Below are 6051 nucleotides of genomic sequence, written 5' to 3'. Positions count from 1 at the left end.
ACTTGACAGTTTTATCTATCGGTGAATGACAGGCGGTGAATGATCCCCTGGAGCCAGTCTGCACGTCGAAAAGTGACGACACTTTAGGTACGGAACCTGACTATGGTTAACGACTTATACACGAAAAGCGGGTACTGTCTCTGCTGACAATCCTACGGAGTTCACGCGCGGTTTGCGGTGGTTTGCATATCCATTTTGAAGCAAGTTCCGCTTTGTGCTTCTTTAACGCGACATCAAAGCCTTAACGCGTTGCTCGCGCTAGAGCGTGGACTATGGAGCCTTTTTCCTCCCCACGCACTCACTCTCTCGCTCTGTCCCTCACTTGTCCAGTGCTCTCTCGCGCTCTCTAGTTCTCTCTCGCGCTCTCTCTCACTCTCTCTCTCACTCTCTCTCTCGCTCTCTCGCGCTCCCTCGCTCGCTCTCTTGCGCTCACCAGCGCGTCGCTGGACTGAATAATAGCTATTGACTCGGCACACATCTGCCTGGAACTCGGCGCACTCTTCGTTGGCAATCTGCTTGACTTTCGCGAGTATGGGTCCTGAAAAGAAGTCGCTGCAGGCAGGAGGCGCCGAAAAGGGTCGGCGTCATGGCGACGCCAGTAGAAGACAGGCGCCAGGGTAGGCGGGTACAGCCGCAGGAGCCTGGCCGTCGTGCCGAGCGAGTCCTTGGCCGTGGCAGCGACGGGAGCGGGTGTGACTCAGTTGGCGCGGGCAACCAACCGCCACATCAGATACCACATTACAGCGCGCGCGGCGTTTTGTGTCGTACCAGAGAGTGTTTTCGATAGCGCCTTTGCTGTGCTGCTGCTTATTGTGTGTGTGTCCGCGCGCACAGCGCTGCTGCTGCTGCTGCTGCTGCTGCTGCTGCTGCTGCTGCTGCTGCCGGTCGGCGCGGTGGCGTGTGGGTGTGCGAGTGTGAGTGTCACAGTGCCCGATCGGGTGTACAGACTAGTCGGGCGGAGAGGGGGAGCCGGGCCGGCGGCGGGTACCCGGTACCTGCCCTGGCACCCGCAGCCGCCGGTCCCCGCGCCGGTCCCCGTCGGTCCCCTCCGGCCCGGTCCCGGCCGCGCGCGCGGTTTCTCTCCCCGTTCACTCTGTGCCGTGTGCCGCGCCGCGCGGGACTGCACCACCGACCGACCGACCGCTCGCCGGACCGCGCCGAGCCGAGCCGGGCTCCTCTGATCCGGGACCTTACATGTTTGAGAGGACGGCGAGGAGGACGGCCGTCGGTTTTCCATTTTCGTCGTTCGCATTCCGGGGCCCGATCGGCGGGGAGGGGCGGCCGTCGGGGCAGGGCCGGGGCAGGGCAGTGGTGGTGCGTGGTGGTGGTGCAGGTTCAGGTTCGGGTGGCCGACCCGGACGGTCCGCAGTCGGGACGCGGAGGAGCAAGAGTCTGCCCGGACACGACGAGGAGAGGACAGGACGGGGCCTTGGCACGACCGCACTGGGTAAGCACCAGCTCCAACAACGGCACAACAGCGCAGCCGGGCACCGGGACCGGGACCCACCCGCCGCTAACGTCTGGCGGGTGGGTGTGAGGGAGGCTGGCAGGGCGGTGAGGGAGGGCCTTTCTATCTGTCTCTCTCTGTTTCTGTCTCTGTCTCTCGCTCTCTCGCTCTCTCGCTCTCTCCCTCTTTCTCTTACTCTATCTCTCTCACACGCACACACAGTCCCGCGACGGCCATTTCCCATGCTAGTCGCCGGAATATGTCGCGGCGGTGGCGGTGACACATCCGGGTCCCTCCCCGCGAGTGCGTCCAGCAGTCGCGGGCCACCGTGGCCAACGGAAGCCGCCGCGGGCGATTAAAACCTCGTCTGTCACTGCAGCCGTTGATAAAGTGGCGTGTGCCCGTGTGGCGGGGCATACCTTATCGGACCTCAAACTTCCTTCTACACCAACCGAAAAGAGGGTGTAAAAGGGGGGAAGGGGACCAAAATCTGACAGTTCACGGTGACAGTGACCTCCCTGCGGAAATAGGCCCATCTATTTTGTTAACATTTTTGTTCCCCACCAGTGCGAATATGTCACGTGTTATTTAGCTGCACAGCAATCCGCACTTATCAGTTAACTGTATCGCTAAGACAATTTATCTGAAGGGCCAGTTTTTTGTCCGTTCTCGTTCAGTCAAGTTTTGTTTTTTGTTTTTGGTGCTGCGGCAAAATTTGCTTGGCTTATTTACATTAATTTGCCCTGTTTGCGTGTAGCGAAAGTCCAGGTTGTTTCATTCCACAGGACGTGTTTATTTTAAAATTAGTACAAAAAGAAAAGAACTATTTGAAAGTGGGGAAAACACATTCCAAAATAGGCTCTTATCGCGTAACGGGAGAAGATCTCGAGAAGGCCAAACACCGCCGAGGTCAAACAGGGGGTCCATCCTTGTCTTGTAAAGTCATATCCCGCATTTCCTGGGACGCCATAATAATGATTTTATACTATTTCTACTATTTTTGAGAGGGTACTGAGCCCGCTTTATGACGTATAGTCGTTTATGACCCTCTTCCCCTCCTCCCACCCCCTCCCCATTCCTTTTCTCCCCTTTCGCTTTCGACTTCCTCTTCATTTCTTCATCTCCTTTCATCCTCACCCTCCTCACCCTCCTTCTCCCCTCCTTTCACACACCAGCCCGCCACAGCCACCCACCTGCGGAGCGTGTTGGGGTAGACATCCGACTTCCTACTTCCGACTTGCGTCTTCCTCTCCTCGTCTAGGTGCTACACGGGCGCGTCGAACATCCAACTACATCTTTGAGGTTGTCCCGTCTGGAACGTCTTGTAACTTAGAAACAGATTTCCGCTTGGACGACTGTCGTTGTCTTGTCGCACCCACAGACGCACTATATCTGTCTTCGCCCCTCTCGTACGTACAATCTTGTGGCTCCTGCCATGGCCCGCCCACCGCCCGGTCCTTTGAGCCCGCTCTGACGTCACGACGCTTTTGCACAACAAGCCGGTGCACTTTATGACGAGCGTTTTTGGCAGGGGTGCCGATTTCACTCCTGGAACTCTTGTTATTGTTGTTGGTATGGTGGCGATCGGATGAAATGTTTTGTCCGGCCCCAGGTGTGGGTCCTCGCCTGCGGCCGGAGTCTTCCACTCGCCTTTTTGTGCACAACACTTGTTCTGTTTGTTTTGTGCCAGGGCGCCGCTGATGCCGCCAGCTTCTAAGAGATGACCCTGAGGTAAATGCCAATGCCATACATTTGTGTGCGGGTGAGGGTTTTCTCTGTGCGTGTGTGAGTGTGTGTGTGTGTGTGTGTGTGTGCGCGCGTTTTCCCCCATTTCCTATGTTTGTTTGTGTGCGCCTACGCGTTAGCGACTATGTGCGCCTTTGGTTTTCTAAGGGGGGGGGGGCATATACCTGACACCTGACGTCAAAACAGATAAATGTCAATTTTAGAACATGACGATAACTTATTTTGTGCTTCATGTATTGATCGATTTAGGGTGGTTCCAGCTTTACTAACTTTACCGAGACTAAATCGATCATAAGAGCCAACTAATGAACAACATAATAAAAAGAAAACTGAAATATAGTATAAACAATGACTATGACCAAAAAGAAGAAACACCAGAGACAGACAGGCTAGATTGAAAAAAAAATTACTATGCTTGTAAATGAATAACTGATTGAAAAATTCCACTCGTCACAAATATTGCCCGGGATTCCCTCGCACTCGTCGGTCCTACCGTGCCGACGCGTGAGGATGTACTTTATCAAACAATATGTCACCGCTTTCCTCCCCCGCGGTCCCCGGTGGTCCTGGCGGTCCCCGCGACCGTTCCGCGGCTCCGCATCACATAACCAACCGATTGTTGCAGCGATGGCCCGCCGCCAGGAGCACGCAAGGATGAGGAGGAGGAGGTGGACTGCGTCAAGCAGCAGTCCCTGCGCACCGTGCTGCCACAGGTTTAACCAATCACTGCATCGAATATGGAAACAAGTTAAAAGCCGCACAATTTGTCTTAATTGCTCACTCTGTTTGAACGTGTTCGTTTCCATAGATCGCAGCCTGCGTGGTCGCCAACAGCTTTTACCTCCCGGACGGCGCGGTCCTGGGCTACTCTGCCATCCTCATCCCGCAGCTGGAGCTGCCCAAGAGCGAGATCACCGTCACCCGGCTGCAGACGGCGTGGTTGAGTAAGTATATATCTCTCTCTCTCTCTCTGAGCCTCTCTCTCTTCTCCCGCGAGGGTCGCGGGTGCCACGATACGTTCGCTCACGTGCGGACCCACGAGAGTTGTTGTTTTTGTTTTTGTTGTCTTGTCTCGTGCAGACGTGCGAGCTGCTAGCTGCTCCTCCATGGATTGATCACTAACCACCATGGGTCGATAGAGAGGCAGGCACTGTTAATTTCACACGAGCGTCATTCTGCATTGGAAGCCCACTGTCGGTGCGGCTACGGCAATGAAATTAATCATACCGTCAATTCATCTTTGTTTTTTTGTGTGTGTGGTTAGCCAACTCTATTTTTGTTTTTATCGCTTTTTCACAATGCTGCACAAGCTGCACGAGCTGGTGGCGCATCCCGTGAAGTAGGCCGTCGGTCCGTGCCGCTGCAGCCGTGCGCGGCGAGCTGCCTACCCTGGGCCCGACAGGCGCCTTACCCGAGGGGTCATTTACTAGAAATTCAAGCATACACTGTTTCTGCTTCATTTTTTGTGATTTTTTTCTGTTTGTTGTTCTGATCATCTTAGTTTTTTCCGATCTTTCCGACTTTCTCTGATTTTTTCCAAATTTTTCTTGATTTTTTAAAAAAATTTCTTCACGTTTTCTTGTGTTTTTTTCCTATTTTTCCCCGTCTTTTTTTGGAGGGTGTATATTATTTTTTTAAAAAAGATTTACCTCATTCCCTGCTCGTCCTTGCCCGCAGCCTCGCTGATGATGCTCGTGGTGCCGGTGGGCGAGGCCGTGGCCGTGCTCTTCATGGAGAAGTGGGGCCGGGTGCGCGCGCTGCAGCTCGCCCTCGTGCCCTTCTGCGTGGGCTCCATCGTCATCGCCCTCGCCGACTCCTTCAGCCTCATCCTGGTGGGCAAGGTGCTGGTCGGCGTGTCCCTGGGTGAGTACCCAACCCACCCCCTTGGGCTGACCGCCGGTGGGCCGCAGCGGAGGAGGCCGTGCTGTGCCTTCTGGGGCGTAGCGTGGCGTGGCGGGGCGTGGCGAGGCGTGGCGAGGCGAGGCGTGGCGTGGCGGGGCGGGGCGTGACCTCTGGAGCCGTATATTTATATAGCATCTTTGACGATGAAAATGAGTAAAGGCCCGGAGAGAAGGGCGCTCTCCCTTCTCTACTCCTCCCTCCATAGCGAGCCAGAAGTGTCCTTTTCGCTCATCCATATCGCGATATCCCAATAATAATTCCGATATGAAAAGGTGAGTCAACCGGACTGCGAGCCTAAATGCTCACGAATCGAGCGGCGCGCGGTCCACGGGTAAATGATACAAAAACAGCGACAGCCTCAGCCTCATTCGGTATTCACGGGTGAACGAACTCGGAATGCAGCCAATAAGACCCCAGGGGGCCGGAGGCCCGGGAGGCCTCCAGGCCCGGCGGCAGGCCGCTGCCGTCAGAGAAATATCCCAAATATTGTTCTGCTTAGCAGTAAAGGCGAGGCCGCCGCAAAGAGTGAGACGTCGGCAAGACTAATTTGCCGTTTTTCAAAGGGGCACCTTGCTTGTTCGGCGTGCTCGCTGGCACGAGCAAGGGTCAATCTCAAACGCTCCGTGCGGCGCCAAATGAAACAAATTCCGACTCCCCGCCTTGTAGGGAGCACCAGCAGGAATCTTAGCAGAAGAAGCAACATACCGACGGCTATTTTGAAACGCAATGTGTGTGGAACCTGGACGTTCCACACAGCACACAGTATGTTTCGCATAGGGAGGGGTGGGGGGTGGTTGGTACCGTACTTTCTAGGGCGTTCTTTCGTGTAGCGCGGAGTACGGCTCCGCGCTCGGGCTAATCAGTCGCGAATGTGTACCCTATCCGCCTCGCAGCTTCCAGCGGGAAGGAGGCGTCCAGCCGTTGACCATCACAATGCTGACATCCGGTGCCGTGGC

At 55.4% G+C, this 6051-nt stretch overlaps 1 protein-coding gene across 1 annotated transcript in view; it reads left to right on the top strand.

Moving 5' to 3' along the window:
- Positions 1 to 6051, top strand: part of LOC113218408 (facilitated trehalose transporter Tret1-like) — a 22910-nt gene that overhangs the window by 7641 nt on the left and 9218 nt on the right. The gene's annotated exons all lie outside the window — the stretch shown is intronic.

Source organism: Frankliniella occidentalis, unplaced genomic scaffold, assembly GCF_000697945.3.
Source record: "Frankliniella occidentalis isolate FOCC.00 unplaced genomic scaffold, Focc_3.1 Scaffold16, whole genome shotgun sequence".
Taxonomy (NCBI): domain Eukaryota; kingdom Metazoa; phylum Arthropoda; class Insecta; order Thysanoptera; family Thripidae; genus Frankliniella; species Frankliniella occidentalis.
Note: the sequence above shows the minus strand (reverse complement) of the source record. Positions and strands in the feature narration are given on the sequence as shown.